Genomic DNA, 27,764 nt, shown 5'->3' on the forward strand with positions numbered 1-27,764 from the left:
TCATTCCAGTGGCAATTGCCTTAATCAAACGCCTGCTACTAGGCCAGTTTATTTTAAGCACTTAAAACAAGCTGTCAGAGCCCGGTGACAAACAGGGGTTTGAGGCACAGAAGGCAGAATGCTTTCAGTTCTGAAACAATCACAGCCCACCGCGTCTTTCTGTGCTTCCCACCGCAGAGCTCTCAGCACACTGCAGTTAAGTGCCTTGCCAGCAAAGATTCGAGGGCCTCGATAGCAATTCACTCACATCAATGAAGATCTTGGCACTGACTTGGCAGGCATCAGATCTCCCAGTGACTCCTCCTTCCCGTCCTCCCCAGTGTAGTTTCAGAGCTCCTTGAAACTCCATTAAGCTGCACAAGTGGGTTCTCCACTTCTCTCTCTTCTGCCTATAAAGAATAATACTGCTCATCATTTTCACTGCTGTCGTGATCCACTCCGCATTCCCTTTTTTTATTATTATTCCATTTGTTAGTCACACATGGCTCTGCTTGAACTGACAGCGCAGTTATGGAGAACACTCTGCAGCAGTAGGCAGCTGTGACAAGATCCCATTGCAGGCTTCCATGTCAGAACCCTCTTGGGTTTAGAAGTGCTGTAGCAGGCACTGGGACAACCTCAGTCACCGCTGTCAGATCACACGGTGGATCTGGGCAGGCTGATCAATAGGGGACACGGGCAGTGGGCAGTGTTGGTGATGGGGGGATGGTTGGCTTGGATGTTCTCAGAGGTGCTCTCCAACCTGAATGTTGCTGTGGTTAGCTAAGCTCACTAGGAGCACTTGCAGTCCCTGCAGGGAGGCAGCAGCAGGCTGGACACGCTCAGAGCTCCATTTGGGGACCTCCCTTGCAGTGTGACACACGAGCATCCTGCAGCAGCTCCATCTTTTTCTGAGCTGTCAGGATTCTCGGGAACAAAAGCAAAGCATTTTTTTCCTTAAGGACTTTAAATAAAAATATTCCAACCAAACAAAACAACAGAGGTTTAATGAAGTTGAATGTATACATCCAGGAGATATGTTTTCCCAGAGTATAGTGCTTATGCAAAGCAGGGAAAGTTTTTAAAATGAACTTCTCAGGCTAAAAATATCTTCAAAGTTCATGGTAATTTTACATCCACCATTTAAATAACTAGCTTGAGCTCCAGCTGTCCTGGGGACTGATCACAGACAGCTTTTCTCTGCAAGTTATTCCATCAGCTGAGACATTCTCCAAATCCTCCTGTTCGTGTGTCGTCAATTCGCCCTCCTGGCACTTGTGGCTGAATATGGAAAGACATTCAGAGGGGATAAGGAGGAAGGGCATCATTTCCACCAGGTTCACCTGCAGTGTTTCCAAAAATCAAAGCCTTTCACATACCATCAGCAGGTTGCAGTGTGTGACTGTACTTCACCAGCACCTGGATTGCTTAGTTAACCTTGGCTTAGGTAGGAAGGCACAATATCAGACAGCTCGGACAGAGAATTGAAGGTGTAAATAAGGCATAATGAAACTAATTACGTGAGTAAGGAATCCCCAGACTGAGCAAGCATTCTTGCTGCCTAGCTGCACCAGCAGCTGGCACTGACTGCACCTCTTCCTATGCAGAGCTCTGGTTGAAGGTATCCTCTGGAGACCCAGCACAAGATGAGCAGTTGTTTGCAGAGCAGAGGAAGACAGCTGAAATTAAGATTTGAGGAGGTTTCCACGAGGCACAAGAGGCCTTCATACTGCCCGTGGACAGGATCTGATTTAGCCAGGCAAAAAAAATCCACTGTGCAGCAGGCTGAATCCTACAATATGGACCAAGCACTCACACGAGTGACCTCTGACTCCAGCAGCCCATGGCAGACTGAGCCTGACAGCTCTTCAGCAACTGTGGAACATTCACAGCAATGCAGGCTTCTCCCTTGTCTCATCCAACCTGACACATCCGCTTGGGAGAAATCTGACTAACAGCAGATGGGGAAACCAGAACCTTTGTGTAGAATGGTCATAATCTGCTACTGTAAAAAAAATATCCTAACTTCAGCATAGAAAATGTCATTACGAGTGTTTTAGCATGGCTACAAAGCACAGGCAAGATTTGAAGTCTCGTAATTCTTCCGTACTGATATTGTTTAAATATTTAATGCTCACATTAATGATATTCTAATCCATTTGGAATGTGTAAAGTCACACGCATTTGCATTAATTTTAAGTTGCTGGCCATTTTGTTAAATCTCATTACAAAGATGCCACAGACAATGGCTTGTTGTCAGACTGGGTGTCTGCTAATTCATGGCACAACACCCGCGCCAGCAATGCTTCAGAAGCAGCCTTCAGTTCAATGAGATAAAAGTTCATAAAAGAGGCTGATGTTGCCTTTTTAGCAGGAAACAGCAATCCCAACTTCCCTTTTTGTTTACTCTACAGAGCACTGATGGCTCCCAACTCATTAACTCCAAGTGCTCAGCTGGCGGAACTGTGCAGAGACCTGGATGGAGGTGAGAGCAGAGCTGGGCCTCTGCCTTTCCACCCTGAGGTAAATGGGTAGCAATGCCAGGGAAAAGTGCAGTGCCCATCAGGTGAAATCCCTCAGGTGCATTGCATTCAATTTTTATCTCATTTTCTAAATGGACAAAGTGTTTCATAGCATCATAGAAAGTTTGGGTGGAAGGGAGCTGAAGGCCGCCTGGTGCCGCTCCCTGCAGCGCACAGGGACACCCACAGCTCAGCAGTGCTCACAGCCCCGTCCAGCCTGACCTTGGCTGTCTGCAGGGACGGGGCACCACCGCCTCTCTGGGCAACCTGTGCCAGCGCCTCACTGCCCTCACTGCCAAACCTTCTTCCTCAGCTCCACCTCAATCTCCCCTCTTGTAATCTGAAGCCATCTCCCCTTCTCCCATCACACAGACCCTGCTAAACAGTCTGCCCACTTCCTTCTTACAGCCCCTTTAGATCTAGTGCTTTCAAACTTGAGACGGCAGATGCTTCAGAATTCTAGAAGCCTCCGGAAAATTAGCAGATGTAATTCTGAGGTGCTCTTTACTACTGTGGAGTAACAGTTAAAGCACCTTGGGCTGTGACTCAGAAGTAATGCACATGCACACTTTTAGATTGGCTTAGATTGGAGAGGACCCTAAAGATCATCTTGTTTAATCTTTTCATGTGTTCCTACTCCAAACATTCTCATTGAATCCAGCAGGAAGCCCAGCACTCAGCCAGACCCCTTCTCTGCAATAAACATGATGAAATTTGGGACAGGTATTCTGCCTCTGACTGATACAAGTGATTTTAATTCTGACACGTAGATAAGCTCCTTGTTGTGCTCTCCAGTTTTGGCAATTTGCACCAGTCTAATTCAGTCAATGAATGGAAGCTAATAAGAGGCAAGGATATAGATATATATACATAAAAAAATCAAATTTACTCATTGAGAATATGATGTAGTTCATGCTATTGTATGAACAAGAAGTTTCACTACACCTCTGTAGCTGGGCAGATACAGAGGTGGTTCTGTTAGAAACATTGTGCAGTATCAACCATTTGTGGATCTTCGTGTTTCCAGAGAATAAATGATTTGCTCTTGGCTCCCTGGGCTTCTAGTCTAGGCAAATCACCGTGCTAACAAATCAGGCCTGTGATGAGCACTTGCTCCAAACAGAACAGGGTGCTCAGCAGAACGCCATGAGTGCTGCTGGAAAGCACATTTCTTCCACCTGATGCAGTTCTAAGACATAGCAGAGTAAAGCAGGCTTTCTGTGGGCGAAATCTCCGTGAGGTTAGGAGGGATGGGAAATAATGCCTGCTTGACCCCTGCTAAAGCAGCAGCTCACCATTTGCCATGTGTTTTCATTTGCTGTCAGATGTAATTACCCAGAAACAAAAGTGAGGCAGAGAGCAGGGCTGGACAGCTCAGGTCCAGTGCGTTACTGCAGGCAGCGGAGCCGTTCCCATGGCTGGCAGGGAGCGGGGGCAGGGCCACCCCTGTGTCACCTTCCTCCACCATCAAGATGAGCAATTCGTATTTTTATAGAACCTATTTGGACCACAGATATCAGGAAATTCCTAGGTCACAGTGAAGTACATCTTCATTCTGTAGGCAGACCATCCTTTGTCGTAAGTTTTAGTGGGAGCTATTGGGAATAGGTGAACGGTTGGATTGGATGATCTTTTAGGTCTTTTCCAACCTTGGTGATTCTATGATTCTATGATTCTAAGTTGCATCTCCAGGTTCAGGTGCAATACTCTGACAGACAATCAGAGCCAAGACCACAGAAATGTGTCACAGGGCAGGTGCAGGAGGTGCTTATCAGAAAGCTGTTACTTCTACGGTCTGCAAATCATAGAATCATAGAATACTTAAGTATTGGGAAAGACTCCAAGATCACACACTCCAACCATCCACCCACCAACCAATGTCACTCACTGACCGCTTCCCTCAGTGCCACATCTCCATGGGTCTTCAACACCTCCAGGGACAGTGACTCCACCACCTCCTGGGCAACTGTGCCAGTGCCCAATCATTCTCCTGGAGAAGTTTTTTCTCATATCCAACCTGAACCTCCCCTGCTGCAACTTGAAGCCATCACCTCTCATTCTGTTGCCCCAGGAGAAGAGGCCGACCCCCAGCCCACCACAGCCCCCAGTCAGGGAGCTGCAGAGAGCAGTGAGGTTTCCCCTGAGCTCCTCTTCTCCACACTGAACAATCCCAGCTCCCTCAGCCGCTCCCCATCGCACCCCATTGTGCTCCAGACCCCTCACAGCTCCGTTCCCTTCTCTGCACGCTCCCAGCCTCCACGCCTGCATTGCAGCGAGGGGCCCAACGCCGAGCACAGCGCCGAGCTGCGGCCTCACACAGCTGAGTGCAGGGGACGCTCACCTCCCGCTCCTGCTGGCTGTGCTGCTGCTGACACAGCCAGGCTGCCGTCGGCCTTCTCGGCCACCTGGGCACACTGCTGGCTCACGCCCAGCCGAGCGAGAGCCGACCGACCGACAGCCGCGGCTCCTTTCCCTCCGCACAGCTTGCAGCCGCTCTGCCCCAAGCCTGCGGCGCCGCGTGGGGTTGTTGTGGCCGAAGCGCAGGAGCCGGCACTCGGCTGCTTGAGCTCCGTCCCGTTGGCCTCAGCCCAGCCCTCGGCCTGTCCAGCTCCCTCTGTAGGGCTGCCTGCCCTCGGGCAGATGCACGCTTCCCCCCACGTGGAGCTGTCTGCAAACCTGCTGGGATGCACTCAGTGCCCTCATCCACATCATCAATAAAGTTATTAAATAAGAAGGGCCCCAATACCATCCCCTAAGTAACACCACTCTTGACCAATCAGGGAAAGGTTTGTTGTCTCTAATTAAAATAACCTTAATTTCCCCTAGAGAGTTATCCTATAGATTTCCATATTAACTGAGTTCTTCTCTGTAACAAATGCATCTGCCTCACCGTTCACCAGGGCTTTTATTATCTGCGGTTATTCTTGTTCCATGGATGAGTTCCAACTAAACATGCATCAATGAATCAATAACTCTGTTTCTCCGCTCTGCAGGAATGGCTTCCGATAAATAAAACCCATCCTTTGGGCACAGTTCATGCTCCTAGGCTGCAGCAGAAGGGAGTGTGAGATTTGGAAGCCTGGTATTGTGACAGTTTGTCCCACAGAGCATCCCTATACCTAGAGAACACCCCCTGAGCTTTCCACCCCACCTGCAGGACCTGGGGCTTTGCTACGAGTGTGCTGTGCATTCTGGTGGGTTTCCTTTCCCATAGAATCACAGAATAGTGGAATCATTCGAGTTGGAAGGGAGCTGGAAGGCCGCCTGGTGCCGCTCCCTGCAGCGCACAGGGACACCCACAGCTCAGCAGTGCTCACAGCCCCGTCCAGCCTGACCTTGGCTGTCTGCAGGGACAGGGCACCACCGCCTCTCTGGGCAACCTGTGCCAGCGCCTCACCGCCCTCACTGCCAAACCTGCTTCCTCAGCTCCACCTCAATCTCTCCTCTTGTGGTCTGAAGCCATTTCCCCTTCTCCCATCACACAGACCCACTATAGAGTCCATCCCCTCCCTTCTCACAGCCCCTTCAGATGCTGACGGGCCGCTCTCAGCTCTCCTTCTCTTGCCTTCTCTTCTCCATGCTGCTCAGCCCCAGCTCTTGGCCTGTCCTCGCAGGGAGGGCTTCCATCCCTGTCACCATTTCTGTGTCCCTCCTCTGGCCGCGCTCCAGCAGCTCCCCGTCTCTCCTGCCCTGAGGACTCCACCTGTGGACGCAGTGCTCCAGGTGAGCTGTCACAGCACAGCAGAGGGGCAGGAGCACCTCCCTGCCCTGCTGCCCGCGCTGCTTTGCCTGCAGCCCAGGGTCCGCTGGGCTTTCTGTGCTGCCAGGGCACACTGCTGGCTCATGTCCAGCTGCCCCCCACCAGTACCCCCGGTCCTTTTTGGCAGGGCTGTGCTCTATCCTTACGTCCCCCAGCTTGCACTGACAGTGGGTGCTGCCATGACCCAGGTGCAGACCTTGCACTTGGCTTTGTTGAACCCCTTGACATTCCCCTGGATCCAGAGCTCTCTGATGTCTGAGTCTCTCTGGATGACATCCCATCCCTCAGGAGTGTTGGCCACAACACACAGTTTGGGGTCATTTGCAAACTGGTATGTGTGCTCAGAATTCCACTGTTGATATTGCTGATGAAGATGTTAATGAGCACCTGCCCCAGCATTGACCCTTGAGGGACACAACCTGGGGAGAAGGATGTTATGGCACAGCCCTGTCCTGCACACCCACAGCTGGAGAAGCCAAGGGAAATGCATGATCTGCTCTGAGACCTGCAGTCTGAACACAGTCTGGGGAAATGCTTGGTGATGTATCTGAGCTGTGACTGCTGACTGTTAAAAGAACAGTACAGTAAACAGTTATATTAAAAAGGAAAAATATGAAGCCATTCTCACCATCAGCCCTCTCATCTGCCCTTTCCCACCCTGCTGCTTATATGTGCTCATTCACAAGGGGTTTCCTTGCCGAAGAATGAGATAGAGAGATGAGAGATGGCACATAAGCAGTGCTCAATGCCTGTTTTCAGGGACAGGCTTACTCCTCCCCTTCACTTCTCTTTTTATTACATACTTGGTAGTGCATTTTATGGAGCTTTAATCTGTTTACCAGGCTGAATGTATGCTAACAAAGACATGTTTAACAGCAGGGTTAATGAAGATTTGCTACCAGGTAATTTAGTATCCAGCATCACGGATGCAATGTGCAATGACTGTCAGTGCCAACAGAGAAAGGGGAGGAGATGAGCTAACAAAACTTCAGAGGAAAAATACATGTTTCCAGCAGCTGAAACAATGGCATCTTCCCTACATTGCTCTGCCTTCACAAGATGGATGTGTGAGCCCCATCCCTGTGTCCTGCCAGGGGAGCTTCTGCTGCCTGGGAAGAGGAACAGAAGCTCCAGGCCAGAAGGACCAGCTGTGTGTGTCCCAGCTGCAGCATCCACGGGAGGGTTTCTCATGTCTGCCGAAGCCAGGTAGTTCTATTGGACTGCATTCCAAAGAATCATAGAATCATTAAGTTTGAAAGTGACCACTAAGATCACCTGGTCAACCCAACCCATCCCCTCCATGCCCACTAACCACGGTCCTATTCTGTAACTGCTGAGGGCATTACAAATATGGCTGTGACACAAGTACCTCTAAAATGTCTGTGTTAGTCACAAAACCAGCTTCTCATGCTTGGTCATTCTTTGTGAAAAACACACACAGAGGTTGGCTCAGTGCACACACAGAGGTTGGCTTAAGCAGTCTCATTCAGACACATTTTTCACCCTCCTCACTTCAGACTTCAAGTTTGTCCCTTTTTTCTCCAGTGCCTCTGGGTCTCTGCTTGAAATGAGATGTCAGTTTAACTCTGTTTTCTCAACTAAATCTGTCTCTTTTTCATGGTCTTTCTATAACTCAATAGCTACATCTTGATTTCTTCTTCTTAGTGGACTGCTTATAGACACACAGTATAATTTAACAGTGCAGCACAGTGGCAGTAACTACAGACCTCCAGAGACTGGTGCAGAAAGCAGCAAGCTGTTTTTACAAAGTCCTTTGCATTGCAGCTGGAGCTTTTTTCTGGATATACCCCACACCTCTATTCTTGTTAAGGGAATTTGTCTCCTCGGGTAGGCACTTACAAAATGAGGAGGGATATAAAATACCCGAGCTCTGCCTGGTTCTGCTGATGCAGTGATCAAATTTGATGGATGCTATCTAAGCTCTTATCCCTGCAATTGCTCAGAACCATAGTAACTGCCTTTAGGAAAATGAATGTCTGCTCACTCTTCTCTGCCACCTTCACCTGAAACTCAGTGAAGCCGGGAGGAAAGCTTGTGCTGTCTTATGGTTCCACTCCCACTAGGCTTCCAATCCTACCGCAAGCCAAATGCAAATCAGGAAATCTCACTGTTTTTCGAATAGTGGTTCATAGAGATCTCCCTGCTGAGCCTACTTGTGATAATAAGGGCTGCAACAAAGCGCAGTGCTTTGTGTGCGTGCACACGAATAGTTTTTCCTAATTCAAAATCATTTGGATTAGCCAAAAATAACTCAAGGACAAATAATCTTTTCTCTGAGATGGAACGCGTAAGGATTGAGAGGTAAATTTGTCCTAACGTGAGTGTGCTGTTCTGGCCCCATGCTGATGGCACAGACAGGATCCAGGCTCAGCCACTGTGACTGCACAGGTCCCAGAATGCCTTCTCAACCCCAGGTGCATTACGGAGGCTTGCTAACGACATTCAGGATGAAGGCACCTGAGAGGAGCTCTGATTATTATCGTGTCAGCCACAGAACTTTGCTGCTGGGTGGATGTCCCACAAAGAGCTCACTGATGGGCTCTGAGTGTACAAGCAAAGTAAGTGCAGCTCTAATTCCAGGCTGGCATGGGGCAGCTGGGACAAAGGCTTTCCCACAGCAGTGAGCAAACATCCCTCATCCCCAAACACAACAGTCTGTGCTACATTATGGACCTGTAAGTGCTTTTCTTTTAATAACTGCAAGATGCACGTGGAGCCCCTAAACTTTTTGCAAGTTCAGGAAAAAAAGAATATGCATCCAAAGCAGTTTCTGGTTATTAGATATTTTTATTCTGTGACTTTTAGCTTAAATATTAATGTTTCTTTTTACACATAAAGTGCTTTACATTTCCTGCTCTACTGGAAGACACAAACCTTTTGATTGAATGTACTGGCTTCAGCACAACTATTGTCTAATCAATGTCAGACAGCACGTCTGCGAGACAGCTTGTTTCACCACTGAAAAAATAAACCCCTCCAGCTGAGGTCCTTCAGCTGAGCACCAAACACTGCAGGCTGAGGTTTTTGCAGCATAGAACGAAGATCTTCAGTTGACAGAAGTTAATGGATCCTTCCCCGGCTTTGCACCAAGCTGCTACAATCTACACTGGTTTGGCCCTTACTTGAAAGGGAGGGAAATTTTCCACTTCTGTTTGGTATCTGGAACGAGGCCATATCTGGAAACCATTGGCTTACTTGGGGACAGCTAAATGCTATCATCCCTTGTGGAAGAAAAGAGCTATTAACTCATTCTTGGGGAAAGGGATTATTTTTTTTTTTTGTGCTGATTTTCCAGACAGCAATGGTTCTCTATATACAAATCATATCCAGAAGCAATAATGGAAAGAGGAGCTGCTGGCCCTAAATACTTTGTATATCACATTCCCTGTGCTGATAAAATTAAAAGTGAGATTGTTGAAGTGTAGAGAGAAGTTCTGATTCTTATTCCTAGCCTACATGACCTTCCCATGGGGAGATTCTGACAGCCAGGAATGAGAACTGAGTCATTATGAGAGGCGTGCTATTAAGACCATCCTTCCCGTCTTTAAACTCAGCCTCGCACAGACAGGATTTCTCTTCCCACAGCCCACACATTTCATTACACGTACAAAGGATGTGTGAGACCGACAGCCAGCATTGCTGCTCCCAGCATGCAAGAAGGGGGAGAAGCCAGAATCACTGTGGAAGTCAGCTCCGCTCCATCAGCCTCAGAACCCTGCAGAAGCAATCCTGCTCTCACGTTAGGTTTGCTTTCAAGAGCTACGGAAAGAAGATTTGGTCTGCAAATGGAATGACTTAGGCTGGAAAGGACTTAAAGATCATCTAGCTCCAAATCCAACCCCCCAGCCGTGGGCAGGGCTGCCCCCCACCAGCTCAGGCTGCCCAGGGCCCCATCCCACCTGGCCTGGAGTGCCTGCAGGGATGGGGCACCCACAGCTCTCTGGGCAGCAGTGCCAGCACCTCACTGCCCTCGCATCTAACTGATATCTCCCCTCTTGTAGGGGAGAAGTCCCTTCCTCAGCCTGTCTTCACAGCAGAGGTGGTCCAGCCCTCTGAGCATCCTCGTGCCCTCCTCTGGACCCGCTCCAGCAGCTCTGCATCCCTCCTGTCCTGGGGGCCCCAGGCCTGGGCACAGCACTGCAGGTGGGGCCTTGCAGGGGCAGAGCAAAGGGGCACAACCCCCTCCCTCTCCTCTCCTCTCCTCTCCTCTCCTCTCCTCTCCTCTCCTCTCCTCTCCTCTCCTCTCCTCTCCTCTCCTCTCCTCTCCTCTCCTCTCCTCTCCTCTCCTCTCCTCTCCTCTCCTCTCCTCTCCTCTCCTCTCCTCTCCTCTCTTCTCCTCGTTGGCCTTCCGAGCTGCAGGCACACACTGCTGCCTCACGTCCCGCTTCTGCCCATCAGGACAGCTCTGGATTTGCTACTTCTTTGTTCTATTATTTCTGCTAATTTATGTTCATACTCACAAAAACAGCAATGGGTATTTCATGTTGATTTCTGTTTGTGCTCCAGCAGATTCCAGTTCGAGACAGTGAATCACCAATATTAGCCTTATAAGTCAAACCCTGCAGTACTGCACCATCAATAGGTACCCATATTAAGCAGCCATGGCCTCGGTCCCGGTGCACAGAGCTGTGCAGGGTGAGCTCATGCATGGCACTGAGGAAACTTTTCTTCTTGCAGCTGAGGAATAATTTTAGCCCGATTGCTGTGTTTGCATAGGTCTAAATCAAGAAGCATTTATGGTCTTTGTAAACAAGAAACAGAACATTTGAACATGCTGCAGGATTCCTAAGAAACATTTTTTCCTATTTTATCACACTTTAATAACAGGAAAGAAATGATTCATTCTAAATACAGAAGTGCTGATTCCATTCTTTTTGGAGGTACAATATTTGAGTGGAAAAATGAGATTTAATCTAGCAGGATTTGATGCTAGAAGACAAAGTTCCTAACAAATAATTCAGAATGAGAAATAGCAATTAAACAATTTTAGAGTTACACACGCTCTGGGTATTTTTTGTGAAGGAAAAATTAGTTGCTGATGATGTCTGAAATGCATTATTTAATAGCAATGAGTCCCAGTAACTCCTTTCTGCAAACCACGTATAGGCAGCAGTGACACCCCTGGGAAGAGACCAACCGCATCTGAGGCAGCGGGGATCTGCAGCTGCACTGAGCATGAGGAAGGAACTTCCCAAAACTGTTCTGCTGAAATGCCCTCCCCACGTGGAAGCAGCGAGCGCAGTCAGAGCCCTGGCTCAGGAGTCACATGAAAAGTAATGCGAGCGGATGAGGGCAGGATCAGCACAGCCCTTCTCCTTGCCTTTCACTCTGTGAAATGAATCCTTTCCAACCTTTAGGTCAAATGCTGAAACCGAACCACGGTTTTCATGAATCTTGCACTATTTTTATAACTGCAAAAAACGATCAGGTCACGTTTCAGGCACAGTCAGCAGCTTCCTCTGTTTGTTTGCTGCTCTGAGGGCTCTGCGGTGCTTATTTCCAAGACTAGAAATCAGTTTGAAATGCAGTTCTCAAACTTATGCGTAATCACTTCCAGCTTCTCATGTGTGCTACCACGACACAAATCTCCCCGAGCTGCATTTCTAAGGTTTATAAAACACATTCAGCCCCATCAGGCTACTTCAGGCCTTTTAATTTCCTAGGCACAATAGACTGATAAGTATTAATAATAATACCTGGCACAAAGGGAACAAGGAGAGAATGGATATTACAATTCTGTGACAATAGTCCATTCCCCGTCTTTAAAGATGACAGAAAATGCAGGGAGAATTAGTAATTTTTTTCTAGCAGAAGATAAAGAACTTCTGATAGATTGGATCAACCACCAGAGAGAGAAGAGGGCACAGCCATTGTGCAAAGATCTCCCTAACACCATGAAGATAATGTCACAGAAACTCCTGGGAATGAGGGAACATTGTGAGTATAGGGATGGCTTCAGAGATTCAGACCTAACTCCAGCTTGGCAAAAGCCTCTCAGCCGTGTTTCATGTACCAGAGACTGAACAGATGCCTGGCATCAAGGTCAGTGCCAAAGATGCAGAGAGGAATGACAGGACAGATGTAGGATGGCAGAGCGTGGGCAGGTAATGAGCAACAGACCAAGAGAATAACAATCTTTATGTGTTCTGAACTACCTGTGCCTTCCCTGGGCCTCCTGACAATTCCACACACCATGGCCAATTGAAGGACAAGTCAAAGACAGCTCCAAAAAGGTCGCTTTCCCAGTAATGGCATCCAGACTGTCCTTGTGCCTGTCCCCTTTGCCACCAGGCAGCCAGAAGTCTCACCGACACTTGATGTGGCACAACCAGTATGACTGCAGGGATTGAGATCAGTCCATTTAAAGGTGATAAAGAATTTCTCATTGAAACATTGGTAGCACCCTGCTCAGCAGCTCCTTCACACCAGCAGTGCACTCTGAAGGGATATTGCATCCAAGCCGGGTTCCATTGCCTCCATTATGGCATGGAATCTCTTAAATGCACATTTCTCCTCCTTGCTCAACATCTTCTTGCCACCAATGAGCTGTCAGCACCCCAGTTGATGCATATGTCCTTGGCTTAGTGAGTGCTGCTGGGTGAGAGCTGAACGGTGTTCCCTGCTGAGCCCTTGGAGCAGCTGGGTGTGGGTACAAGGAAATGAAAGCAACAGATGTTTGCCATAGAAAGACAAAAATAGAGAGCACAAGCTCATAGGTCTCACACAAACCTGAATCTCTCCTTCACAGTAATGCAAATCATAGCATCACAGAATGGTTTGGGTGGAAGGGAGCTGAAGGCCGCCTGGTGCCGCTCCCTGCAGCGCACAGGGACACCCACAGCTCAGCAGTGCTCACAGCCCCGTCCAGCCTGACCTTGGCTGTCTGCAGGGACGGGGCACCGCCGCCTCTCTGGGCAACCTGTGCCAGTGCCTCACCACCCTCACTGCCAAACCTTCTTCCTCAGCTCCACCTTAATCTCCCCTCTCATAGTCTGAAGCCATCTCCCCTTGTCTGTCCCTTTCTTCCTTACAGTCCCCATTTGCCTTCCCACTTGCAAGCCAGAAAAAAATTTCTTTAGGTGTTGCAAGTGTCTGTGTGGAATGTTTGAAATAATGCACCTGGTTGGTGATCTCATGCATCTGGTACTTGGATTTCAGAAATTAAGATTTAATTTGTAAATTAGTGGCCAATTCCCCCCCAAAAAAATGTTATCTGCCTCTTCGCTGGCAGCCAGCATAACCACTGCAGCTTCAGAGCTAAGTGTTCCTCATTAAGTGCCAGCAATCAAAGAGTTAATGCAAATTGGAGTTCTCTGCAGCCTTGCTGCCATCCATGTAAGAGAACACTCTAGGAATAACAGCCTTTGCTGCAGGAATTACGCCTGATTGTCAAAGGAACACGAGCATTTCTGGCACACAGGGCACTGGGGCAGGGCTCAGGGGATGCTCTGACACTGTTAGCCGTGAGCCAGCAGTGGGAACTTGGGAACTGGATCTGCTTCACCTTACCATAGAATCACAGAAACGCTCAGGTTGGAGGGGAGCTCAAAGCCCACCCAGTGCCACCCCCAGCTGTGGGCAGGGCTGCCCCCCACCAGCTCAGGCTGCCCAGGGCCCCATCCCACCTGGCCTTGGGTGCCTGCAGGGATGGGGCACCCACAGCTCTCTGGGCACTCTGTTCCATGCCTCACCACCATCTTCTGCTGTTATCCCCCCAGATGCAGCTCCCCATTGGGACTGGGAAGGATGGGAGGCAGGCGGTAAGGAGTTAACCAGCCGGGAATCCTCTCTGCGGTTATGCTGCAGCTCAAACACATTTACCCAGCACAACGAGGGAGCCGAGCACATTTACACAGTCGGGTTTGTTTAATGCTTTTTAGAGGAATCATAACCAGTTAAATACCCTGGGTATTAATGCTTTAAACATGATTGAATGTAAATATAACACGAGATAAAATCCATTTGGTCTCCAGGACGATGAAGTTGGGGGTTATGCAGGCTCATTTGAACAGAGCAGCTCTAAACAGACGTTTGCTTTCACAGCACATTTGGGGGAGATTAAAAAGTGTCATATAATGGAATTTCATTGGCCGGATCCTGAAGAGGTGTAGAGTGACCCAGATCTACAAAAGGGTTTAGAATCACATTCATTCACAACAGTTATTCCACCCAGTATCTCCATGAGAATGAGCTAAGAAAATGAACAGAGTTATGGTTATTTTCCCATTAATTCATCTTCTACCCCAAAGCCAAGGTGAGATGCAGGAAATTCTGATAACCCCCCTGGATGGTAAAAAAAAGATTTTTCAGATGTTCAGTTCCAAGAAGCAGACTGCATGCTAAAAACGAAGCAAAACTCCCATCACTTGAAATTATTCTTTGCTTCTCATCCTCAGTTTCACTTAGATAGAGAAAAGAAAAAAAAAGTCACACGCTGGTGGGGACAACCTGTCCATCACTCCAATGACTGGCACAGACTGGATTTCTCCTTTCTTATTCAAATTGCATTCAGACCCCTTCCACTGGAGTGACATTAGAGCCACAGCGTTATCCTTCCTAGCCTCGGAAAACCATTTATTTTACGAGCTCAGAAGATAACGGTAATTTTTTTCTAGAGGCTGTCAGTCCAGCAGAGCTTGGGCCATGATATTCCAATAGGTTTTGAATGCATAATTCACTGTAAGAACCAGGCTGAGAGCTGGAACCTTTCTACACTTCTTCTCAGCAGATTCCTTCCTTGCTTTGGCATTTCTGCCCCCCTTCGGCTGCCTGACGGTGAGCCCCCTCCTTGCACAGGAGCTGTCACTATGCTGTCACATCAGTCCATGCAATGCAAGACCTAATTGAGGGCTAAAAGGGTTTGGTTTTGTTTTTAACTTTCTGGTTACTTTGTTGAACTGCAGCGTTGTATGATTTCAGGTCCAGCAATCAACTGCTTGGAAACTTATGGTGACAGCATAACATCCCACTCAGATTTCACTTCATTTGTTTAATGAGATGTGATTCAGATGGCAGCAATACCTCTTCACCCTTTTTTCATTGCTGAATCTCCTTAACAGTACCTGTGATTTGGTTGTATTGAAGATAAATTGGGTTCCCAGGATGACAGAGTGCTGCATCCTGTTACCATGGGAACAGGGGATGCCATGATCCATAGGACCTGCAGACCAAAGCCTGAGCAACATTGGCCAAAGTCAGCAGAAGGCTCAAACATAAACACACGTTACAGCATTTGTTGTGCACCCCTACAGGAGCTCTGCCAGGCGTTTCCCAGTGTTTTATTCATTTCTCCTTTGGTTAAACCAAGTGCATTCTCATCATGTGGTGGGTGAAAGAGGGGTGGCTTGCAGTGGTTAGCACTACAGAGCCCATGTGGAGCTGACTGGGGTAGGGACATTCCCAGGGTAACTCAGAGGCCACCTACCACCAGTGTTGCCCACCCTCAGCGCCACATCTCCACGGGTCTTGAACACCTCCAGGGACAGTGACTCCACCACCTCCTGGGCAACTGTGCCAGTGCCCAATCATTCTCCTGGAGAAGTTTTTTCTCATATCCAACCTGAACCTCCCCTGCTGCAACTTGAGGCCATCACCTCTCATCCTGTTGCCCCAGGAGAACAGGCCGACCCCCAGCCCACCACAGCCCCCAGTCACAGCTCTCGCAGTGAGGTTTCCCCTGAGCTCCTCTTCTCCACAATGAACAATCCCAGCTCCCTCAGCAGCTCCCCATTGCACTCAGTGCCCTCATCCACATCATCAGTAATGATCTTAATCAGGATGGACTCTATTTGCTCAGATGCTGCACGGGGACAGAAGATGACATCAGAAAGCTCAGTTGTGCTTGCGACTGCAGAGGAAGGCTCAGCGCTGTAGCTGTGCATGGACATGGGCAGCCCACTAGGAACTGGGGATGGCAATCTGCCCTATCCCTACCTCACCCCAAAAAAGCACAGAGTGGAGGTGGAAGCTGCCTCACATCTCCTTACAGTGTTCAACACCCAAGTCAAAATAAAAGCAAAACGAGGCCCTAATGAGCTGCTGAACTTGCCAAATGAAACAGGAGCTCAAAAAAGGCACTGCACAGCCAGCATAATTTTAAAATGGAATTTTTAGGTTAAGTCTTAAAGGAAAAGGAGCCCACAGGTTGGGAAGCTCCTACCTGCCATGGTTTCTTCCACAGCTCTTAATTCCCTGCTCCTGTCTGAGAAAAGCATCTACAGACATGGATACATGTTGCTGAGCATCTCCTGCACCACAGCCGCATTGGAAAGGATCTACAGAACCAGAGCACAATGGTAGGCTTACTGAAATAACTCCCCATTTCCCTATAATTAACAGATAGCACTGGGACTTTATTTAATTGTTGCTGGACTAATATATTCATGGTTCTTTTTTTTTTCTTTTGATACCATTCCAAAACTCAGCGAGGAATTGGAGAGAGGCCTGGACTGGCATGCCTGGAGCAAAGCTGAATTTAACACGCTGGGGCGAGGGGAAGGATTAGATGTAATACAAAAAATGTTATTTAGCCCCCATTTTTTTTAGAAGTGTCACACTAAGTGGTAGGCTGGCCCTCTGCCAAGGCTTGATGCATGAAGGGTCAGGGTGGCTGCAGAGTGGCAGTCATTTTTTATGCTGAGCCTTCATAATTTGATTGTTAAAGCTGGTAGATTTACATCACATCAGGGCTGGGGATGCTAAGCTGCTGACTGTTAGTTTAAAGGGTGTCTTTGTTGCAGAGATGACTCCAAGTGCGTGCAGGGAAGGTTTGGCTTTTCCTTCAGGGGCAACAAGTGTTACGGATCTTGAGAGCAGATGGACAGAAGGACCTGGGTGAGCTATAACATTTTGGGTGAGCGGAGAGTGATGGATGAAGAGAATAAACCCCCTGGGAGGTTTTGAATCTCCAGTGCCTCAAAAAGGGAAGAGAATTTCTCCCCTGTCACCCTGCTCTGGGATCACCCTGCAACTGCCCCGACTCGGCAGGGATTTCCATGGCAGATGGCTGACCACCCCTCCCAACCCACATCAGCTGAGGGCTGAGACCTGCACAGGTCCCCACATCCCCACCTCCCACCGGCACTGCTCTTGTTCCCTGCCCTGGTTCTCTGCCCTGGTTCCTTGCCCCAGTTCCCATCCCCAAATGGCCACTGTTAATGACTCTGTTCTGCAGCCACCATTACTTGACAGCACACTGTCCTCCCAATAATTTAATTTGCTTGATTACTGCTCCTAACAGGCAGTCAGAAAAGTCCATGACTCTTTGGTTAAGCTGGTAATGATGCCATTGCATGTGCTAATTAACATTTGGGTGTCCTTCGTAAATGCTACTCACAAATTCTGAGTTTGGATCTCAGCATCATTAGAAAGAACATTGCTCTCATCAGTGAGCTGCTTCCATGCTGGTTTTGTCATTGGGATGCAGGATCTTTCCTGTGGACTACTTGTTAGCATGTTGTGTTTGGATGTGTTTCTCCCTGTTTAATTTTTCTTCTCTCAGTCCTCCAGCTGCTCCACAGTCCTGGAATCTATTGGCACTTTCACACAGGGACACATGAAGGGGATGAGTGGTAACTGCATAAAGATACTTCTAATCAGATTTAGAAGCACCAGGAAGGCTGGAGAAGAGCTCGGGAGATCAGCCACCACACACACATATTATCCCAGATACCTTCTCCTAACCCTATAAATCCAAACACAGACGCTCACACTGCAAAACAAAACAAAACAGTCTTAAAGACATTCAGAAAAGCGAAGACATGTTTTGTTTTCGCTGCTTTGTTCCTGTAAAAAGATGAGGTTTTCTCCACCACCACTCTGCAGACATCATCCCCAGCTTGTTGCCCATGCCTGGGGTCAACTATTTGCCCTCAGCACTTTGTGTCACGTCTCTGGCCCACTGGAGGACATGGAATGCAATAGGAACTTTCTGCCTCCACAGCAATTCAGCTCAACTGTTTGCTTTACTGTTGCGAGAGAACATAACTTCTCTCCAGAAAAAAGAATTCTTATTAAAATATAAGTTTCTATCTCCTTGTCTTTGGAATAACTGAGACAAGCTACAACTGTAAAAACCAGCTGAACAAGCTGCCAGGATGCCTTACTGGGAGCTGAATGTTTAGTTTATTATTCTTAACTAAAGAGAAGAAAGGACAACACTCCATACTGTTTTAAGTACTGTGATTTCTGCTAAAAACCACAGAGCACACAGGCTGCAATTATGCCATGACTCTGCTATTGTTAAGCTTTCCTTACTACAATACAACTAATATACCTGGAGATTAAGATTTAGATTTTCAAAGCTACTTACAGGCTTTAAAGTACCATTTCCAAAAATTAAAATGAATGGGAGCTAGGTGTCTGCTTCTGTTTGGCAATGTTGATTTATAGGTCTTTCAGTGTAAGTTCCCTGGAACAACGACGTGCTTTGCTCATTTTGCACTGGTGATAAGAACTGCCCACAGAGGCTCAGAGACGACTCTGGTGACAACATTGGAAGGACAGCCCTGCAGATTTCCAGGGGGTGAGCAGTCCTGCATCTCATAAGTGATGTTCCCCACGGGTTTGTCTCGGCACCAATGCCCTGTAATATCTTTATCAACAATACAGATAGTGGGACGGAGTGCAGCCTCAGCACTTTGCTGATGACACTGAGCTGAGTGGTGCAGTTGATATGGAAGAAGGAGAGGATAAAGGCTCAGAAAGTGGGCGCATGAGAACCCAATGAAGTTTAACAAGGCCAGATGCAAGGTGCTGCACTGGGTCAGGGCAGACCCAGACAAGAGCACAGACTGAAGAAGAACTCCAAAGCAATTCTTTGGTCAGGGCGGTAAGGCGCTGGCACTGCTGCCCAGAGAGCTGTGGGTGCCCCATCCCTGCAGGCACTCAAGGCCAGGTGGGATGGGGCCCTGGGCAGCCTGAGCTGGTGGGGGGCAGCCCTGCCCACGGCCGGGGGTGGCACTGGGTGGGCTTTGAACTCCCCTCCAATCTGAGCCGTTCTATGGTTCTATGAGTCCACAATTTGCTCATCCTGCTGCTTTGGGTTGCTGGGGTCTTTCCACGGGCTGCAGCATTCAATGCCAAGAACAGCTTTTAAAAAATTTAAGTTGAATTCCATTAAATTAAAAATACATAAAGCCTAAACCTTGTTTTCTTTCAATTTTACTGTTCAGAGAAGTAGAAAGGATTGATACGTCAGTAATAACAGACTGGTGAGAGAAGAATTTATGACTGTAGAAACGCTGAGGCACTGCAATATAGAGAAACATTTAAGCCTTTCTATTAAAGTTACTCATATTAAAAAGTAGAATTAAATAGGAGTTTTGGGCTCTCCAAGGCTTACCCTGATTCATCAGAGCGATACCAATGAGCAGCGATTTGTCAGAATCACAGCCCAACAACAGCACAGTTACGTGGCTCCCAGCTGCTGCCTGCAGCACTTAAGGCCTTTTTGCCATTTTCCACTGCCTCCCGACCCCTAGAGGCTGCTTTTAACTCACCGGGGCCACAGCGATGAGGTGAGTCCAGCCCTAAGTCTGCATGCTGTCCAAGGCTTCTTAGTATGGTAAGTAAAGAACACAACAAAAGAAGTCTGTGCCTGCAAAGATCATGGAGTATGTTCTCCCATAAGTGGTGCTGAGGCACAAATGAGACGAGGGGGTGATCTGAGCCAGCCAGCACAGCTTCACCAAGAGCAGAGCATGCCTGATCCAGTGGCTTTCTGTGATGGAGTGATGGCATTGGTGGACAAGGGTCAAATGATGTCGTCTGCCTGGAGTCGTGCCTTTGACACAGTCCTGCACCACATCCTTATCTCCAAAGTGGAGAGAGATGGATTGGAAGGCTGGGCTATTTGGAGGATAAGGAATTGGTTGGATGGTCGCAGCCAGAGGGCTGCTGTCAATGGCTCCATGTCCAGGTGGAGGCCGGTGATGAGTGGTGTCCCCCAGGGGTCCATCTTGGGACCGGAGCTCTTCAGCATCTCCATCAGCGACAGACGATAGGATGGAGTGATATATAGTGATAGAGATAGGATGGAGTGCAGCCTCAGCAGTTTGCTGATGGCACCGAGCTGAGTGGTGCAGCGGACACAACAGCAGGAAGGGACGCCATCCAGAGGGACCTGGACGGGCTCAGAAAGTGGGCACGAGAGAACATGATGAGGGAGCTGCTGGAGCGGGTCCAGAGGAGGGCACAAGGATGCTCAGACGGCTGGAGCACGTCTGCTGTGATGGCAGGCTGAGGAAGGGACTTCTCCCCTACAAGAGGGGAGGTATCAGTTAGATGTGAGGGCGGTGAGGCGCTGGCTCTGCTGCCCAGAGAGCTGTGGGTGCCCCATCCTTGCAGGCACTCCAGGCCAGGTGGGATGGGGCCCTGGGCAGCCTGAGCTGGTGGGGGGCAGCCCTGCCCATGGCCGGGGGTGGCACTGGGTGGGCTTTGAGCTCCCCTCCAACCTGAGCCATCCTAAGTTCTATGTAGCAGCTACATGGGAGGCTGCTTCCTATTAAACAAAGTAAACCTATCCATGCAACCAACAAATAGCAGTGAAGAGGGAGCAAACCTAATAAATGTGCAAAGTCCAGACACCAAAAGAAAGAGAAATGGATTATGCCAGACAGGGAACAAGATAAAGCATGATGGGATGGAATTAAGCCTGGGAAAACATTTGGAGTGAATGACCCCAGAGCATGCTGATGAGCTGCTCTGACACAGTGCATCCCAAGCTGAATTATGGTCTCTCTGGTTATGCTTTGAGTCACGTTCATGCTTACACAAGCACTCCAGAAAGGTTTCTGTGGATGTCAAAGTGGGGATTATGCAGCCTGGAACTCTGTCTGTGTAGAAGAATAGTATTCAGAAAACAAAATTGATCTGTTTCCTCAAATGAAAGGAAGAACAGTTATTGTCTGAGATGCAGAAAAAAAAAGTTTACAGCAAACCCATCCTCAGAGGTATAAATAAATGGGCCTAACCACTCTCAGCTCTCATTTCTGTGATTCAGTCCCCTGCTGCCCTGTTCCTCCTCCACTATAATAGCTGCAGTATTAAAAAGCTACAGAAGAAAGAACGCTGGAATTGAGTTTCCCTGGCACCACAGCGAACGCTTTCCAGAGAGAGACACACCACGTTTTATATATATTCTTTGGACTCCTTGGCACATTGACATTTGACACCTTGACCAAATATCATTTTTCCAAGGAGGATTGACCTCTAAGTTTGGGCGTATCAGAGAAAACCTGTGTACTTTCTGGTAGGAAGGGCAGAGATGAGCAATAGCGTAAAATGAGTTTCTTTCTCCAAATGGCTTCTAAGTGGCCACATCGCAGCCAAGGTAATACAGCAGCTCGTTCAAAAACCTCTAGGAAGACTGAGTATTTTCCAATTCTGATGCACACGAATACACATTTCCTCCCTGTTTCGCTTATGCTGTATAACCTGTGAGTATTGCACAAACAAGCAGTTCAGCAGAGGGCATTTCACTTCATCCAAGGTCAAAATTTTTTTCTGGCCAAGGAATTTTTCTTAATGCTGAGACATTACTATCTGCCCTGCTGATGCACACGAAGTTGGACTTGTCATATCTAATTGATTTGCAGTCCTTTTGGTCAGAGGGTGAGCTAAACTTAAATTCCAGAGGGGAAAGGTTAGTTCAATACCCTTCTCCTTTATCATGTCTTCTCTCTCAGCACTCAAAAAGAGAAAGGTGCTTCCTCAACTCATTTACAGTACAGCACTTCACCACTCCTAGTAAGTCTATTTTAGTAAGTTTTCACTCCATTTAGTGTATTTGTGTCAGAACTAATGCATTTGTCACGACAGCATGGGATTGCCAACCCTACATAACGAGCCAAAACCAGGAGCAGACCAGTAGCTCCTGGAAATGGCTTCTGAAGAGACCCCCCTCCCCACCATCGCCTATGTGCTACCAAGGATATTTTGTCTTATATCAGTGTTCTCAGGTTCAAATTTCTGCTCGGGATAAAAACAGATCACCAGAATCATAGGAATTTTCCCCCTTCAGTTATTGAATAATTCACTTCAACATCCCTGATTCTGTTCTTAGTCTTGATGTTTTACACAGTCTTTTCTCCTTTTGGCCTTTCTCTCTCTTCTGTTTGTTCCAGCAACTCTTCAGTTCATCCTTACAGACATCACCTCCTATTTTCGTTGTTTTCTCTCCCCAGCCCCTTCCTTTTTAGGTGATGTTACAGCCACTGCTACTGTCAGATCTCCTTGTCAAGTCATCACGTGAGACTGTCTTCAGAGATGACAATCAGAGGACTTGGAAGGACCTCCTGAGTCTGTGATGTGCTCTGTACAAACCCTTCCTGAGGGACGTCTGCACAACCTGTGTTAAACCCAAAGCAAACACGTCAGTAAGGAGTCTGTGCAGGATTCATGCAGACTGCTGAGCCCTGGAGGCAGAGCTTTTTGGGACTCTCTCCCCATCCTACCCAGCTTTCTTGTTCAAAAATAGCTTTGAAAACTGTGCTTCCCCTGTCTGTGCAAGTAGGACGAGTCTCCAGAGAAGGTGATGCTCTCAGACAAGCCCTGCAAATTCCCATCGTTGCCATGAAAACTGCACATCCATTCTATTTTGTCAAATGTTAATTGCCTTCTTAAAGTATAGCTTTTACCACCCCCACAGCTTTACACCCTAAAAGCTCTTTTATGTATAAACAAAATCTGTTTTGCTTTTGGATGGGTTTTAATTGGAAAAAAAAAGAAAAAATCACTTACTATTCCATGCTTTGCCCAGAAGAGAACAGGACGGAGTCTCCTCTGGTGCTAGAGAAAGTGCAACATAACCAGGATCACCAGACCTCACAGAGGTTTGGGGACATGCAGCACAGCATGGTTTGGGTGGAAGGGAGCTGAAGGCCGCCTGGTGCCGCTCCCTGCAGCGCACAGGGACACCACAGCTCAGCAGTGCTCACAGCCCCGTCCAGCCTGACCTTGGCTGTCTGCAGGGATGGGGCACCACCGCCTCTCTGGGCAACCTGTGCCAGCGCCTCACCGCCCTCAGCGCCAAACCTTCTTCCTTATATTAGCATCTCCTTGCACCTGACATGAGGCACTGGACTGGTGCAATGGATGGTCAGTACCAGACCCACTCCATCACGCTGTAAATATTTGCATTGCAGAGAAAGATTGAAGAGAATTTGGAGCCTGGGCAGTTGGAGCATTAATCAGGCTGCAGAAATCGACAGGCAAAAGCAGTGACGGGGAAGCAGGATGCCAAAAACCAGAATTAGTTCCAGGGATCAAGGGAGAAAAAAAAACACATTTAACATTTCACTCCGCCGGCTGCAGAGCTAATCTCTGTGCCGCTGAGGAATGTTTATGTCCCTGAGTTGGGGAAATGTTTGCTCTGGAAGCAATGCCAGAATGTTTTCAAATGGGGGAATGAAAGGACAACAAATAAGTCCATTCCATAACAAAGCGAGACAGGGATTGAGGAGATGCTGGGGGCCTCATAGGCGCATGAGTGGCCGTCTGCCAAAGGCTGCAGCCATTGCCCCGGGAGTGCTCAGTTAGCGCAGGAGCAGCATCAGGGAGGGCCAGAGCTGCAGAATTTGGCTTCTATGCTAATCCCCTCATACTCATCCCCACAGCAGAGGGATGTTCAGCACAGCCCTGTGCACTGCCCCAGGCCCTGCAGGACAGCACAGGACTCAGCTCCTCTGTGTCATGATAGGGAGCCGTAGGAGTGCAAATGCACTTTGGGTATCGTCAGTAATATTTGTCTTTTTCAGGTGCGCAGGCTCTATTATGTTAATTGCTTCCCTCTCTACATGTTATTTTAAGGTGAGCATTAATTGATTTCTAACTGTAATCACAATTATGGTGTGTTATACTGATTAATGAAAGACTTGATTAACAGATAAGAAGGTGCTACTGTTTTCATTTTTGGAAGAAGAGATGAAATATGTTTTTACTCGATGGCTGAAGTGCTAATTTCAATGGAGAAAGCGGTGCTAATGCAAGGCAATTAATCATCTATTTTGGTAATTTACAGCAATAAATTAATTCTCATGGCACAGAGTATGCTTCTGTAGAATGAACTCAAGGCTCTAGGATATGCCTCCCTGTAGATCCCACAGCAGGCATGTCGAACTCACAGCATGGAATTTATAGAGCTGCAGTCAGATCAGTAACTCAACATCAGATATTCAGTTCAAAATACTATCATGTCTGTCTATCAAACTTCTAAAAGCCCCTCTTAGCACAGAGATATCCCTCGCTTCACAATCACATCTTATCCATGTCATCACTTTTTGGCAGCATGTACATTTGTGGGCAACCATGTTCAAGAATGGAGAACAGGAAGAGTAACATTTCATCCAACATCTCTGACCAACACCGTGAGACCTCACTGCAGCCACTGCCACCAAACCACACTGATGTGTAGCTTCACAACAACAAGATCACATATGATAGAATCATAAAATCATAGAATCATAGAATTATAGAGTAATAGAATTATTGAATGGCCTGGGTTGAAAAGGACCACAATGATCATCTAGTTTCAACCCCCTGCTGTGTGCAGGCTCACCAACCAGCAGACCAGGCTGCCCAGAGCCACATCTAGCCTGGCCCCAGGGATGGGGCATCCACAACATTCTTGGGCAACCTGTTTCAGTGCCTCACTACTCTTTGAGTGGAAAAATTCATCCTAATATCCAACCTAAATCACCCGTCTTAGTTTAAAACCATTCCCCCTTGTCCCATCACCATCCAGCCTCATAAACAGCCGTTCCCCCTCCTGTTTATACACTCCCTTCAAATATTGGAAGGCCACAATGAAGTCTCCCCGGAGCCTTCTCTCCTCCAAGCTAAACAAGCCCAGTTCCCTCAACCTTTCTTCACAGGAGAGCTGCTCCAGCCCTCTGATCATCTTAGTGGCCTCCTCTGGACCCATTCCAAGAGGTCTGTGTTCCAAGAGCACGCAGACTCTTGTTCATTGCTGGCAAAAATGTATACCAAATGGTGGTGACCATGTTCTAAAATATAACTGGGTTTGTAGCTGAGTATTTGCATTGTCAATCAGAGTTACTATGCTCTCTGTATCTGCTGTAGATTCTGCAGAATTAATAGGAGGCATTACTTTTGGAGTGACCACACGTTCCAAGACAATTCCTCTTCACTCAGTGTGGCCTCAGCAAGCCCAACGCTTGGACCCCCATGGCCTATCACAGGATCACAAAATCACAGAACCACAGAATCATAGAATCACAGAATGGCCAGGGTTGGAAGGGACCTCAAGGATCACGAAGCTCCAACCGCCTGCCGCACGCAGGGCCACCAACCTCCACATTTAACACCAGCCCAGGCTGCCCAGGGCCCCATCCAACCTGGCCTTGAACGCTTCCAGGGATGGACGGGGCATCACAGCCTCTCTGGGCAGCTGTTCCAGCACCTCACCACTCTTACAGTAAAGAACTTCCCCCTGACATCCAACCTCAATCTTCCCTCCCTCAACTTCAAACCATTTCCCTTGTCCTGCAGTTATCAACCTTTCAAAGAGTTGATTCCCCTCCTGTTTGCAGGCTCCCTTTAGGTACTGCAGGCTGCAATGAGGTCACCCTGCAGCCTTCTCTCCTCCAGGCTGAACAAGTCCAGCTCCCTCAGCCTGTCTTCACAGGGGAGGTGCTGCAGCCCCCTGATCATCTTTGTGGCTCCTCTGGACCCTCTCCAAGAGCTCCCTGTCTTGTCCTGGGGGCTCCAGACCTGGGCACAGTATTCCAGGTGGGGCCTCACAAGAGCAGAGCCCTGCGCACTGCCCCAGGCCCTGCAGGACAGCACAGGAGTACAGGGTGCAGCTCTCAGTGCATTTACACAGCCCTGGGATTTCCCTGCACCTCTGTGTGCAGTGATGGATCAGACAGAGCACCAGCATTGAAAGCACTGACTGAGACCAACTCCAGGCAGGAATGGGTGTGAGGTGCAGAAGCCTCTCTGCCATCCCATCACAGGGTCAGCCCCAGGGCTGCAGTTCTTTTTCAGATGCCATAAAATATCATAGAACCACAACTCGGAGACTGATGGCAATTTTCATTTATTTATAGCGCTTCCCTTAACTGAAATCAGGGCAGGGCCTTGGCAGAGCTGCAGGACCACAATCATTTCAAACCTCACATTTTCTGAGGACACAATTTTAGAGTTGATCTTAGGAGGATTCTTATTTATTTTTCCCTGGGCCTCAAAGTGGGAGGACAAAGCAAGAACAGCTCAACCCTTAATTACTGGCAGCTGACTTCCAGGGGACAGATCTGCCACCAGAATGGGCTCCTGCAGCCATCTCACACCTGGAAACAACCTGAGAAAGGAAACAAGAAGCGCTTGGAGCCTCACTCTGCCCACACCAACAGCCCTCATCTGCCAACAGACCCATTTCACCTGCAGCCGAAGTTGGGAAAGACAAAGCTTTGTCTTTTAGGCTAAATCTCACAGCCCAGAGCTGCCCACACATCGCAGGGGCCGGCAGACCCTGCCCTGCCAGCAGCCACACTCCCAAGCAAAGGGTGGAAGAGCCTTTCTGACACACTGCCAGCTGCAGAGCAATGAGGGGGATGAATTATCTGCTCCCTACTGCTATCATTTCATGGACAGCTTCATTAGCTCAGCTCACAAGCTCAGCCTTGGCAGGAAGGCTTTGTATTGACAAGAGATTTTTAGGTTTTCTGCAGCAGCTCTTTGCAGCCCGGTCCACGGTCCAAGCATGCATGGTATGTGTCACTGGGGAACACCTCTTCCTATAACAAATGCTGCTACTGCTCAGTAGGGGAGTTTTAGGAGGATCAGAACTATTGGCAAATCCAGCTCTGTTTCATAAATAAATGAAATAACACTTGGCAAAGAGCAGCAGCATCAGCCAGATCACTGCCTGCAGGTCTATCCCCATACACGATGGAATTTTTTGCATAGGGGTTAGAACCACCTCAGAGCCACCAGGTAATGTAAATCATGGCAGTTTATGAAGCAAGTGGAATTCCATTGGATTATACTGCAGCAGGACACTGAGTGCCTGAACTGCTTCTTCCTTACTCTGTGCAGAAGTGTGCAGCCACGTGGCTGAGCTGGGCAGGCAGGAGAGGGGCTCCCTTCCTCGCTGGGAGCCAAGAAAACAGTCACTGCAAAGAGTCTGATAAGGATGTGCACAATGGCCGTGTAGAACCAGACTTATGACTCATGCTCCACTCAGTTATGTTTGCTTGGAGAAGAGTGGTGGCTCAGCACAAGACACAGGACAAGCTGATAGCCTTGTTCTGGCTCTGTCTTCATCCATCCTTCCCAGGTGCTCATAGCACGCCTGCTGTGCCACATGCATGCTGGCATGGGCGATGGATATGCTTGGGAGGAAACAACAGGCAGGGAGTAAAAAACAAAACAAAACAAAACGAGATCTAGTTTTACAATGGGCACATCTGCTGAATGGCAGCTTTGAAGCCAGACATCCTAATCACAGCATTACGGATTGG

Source organism: Lagopus muta, chromosome 22 (assembly GCF_023343835.1).
Source record: "Lagopus muta isolate bLagMut1 chromosome 22, bLagMut1 primary, whole genome shotgun sequence".
NCBI classification, from domain to species: domain Eukaryota; kingdom Metazoa; phylum Chordata; class Aves; order Galliformes; family Phasianidae; genus Lagopus; species Lagopus muta.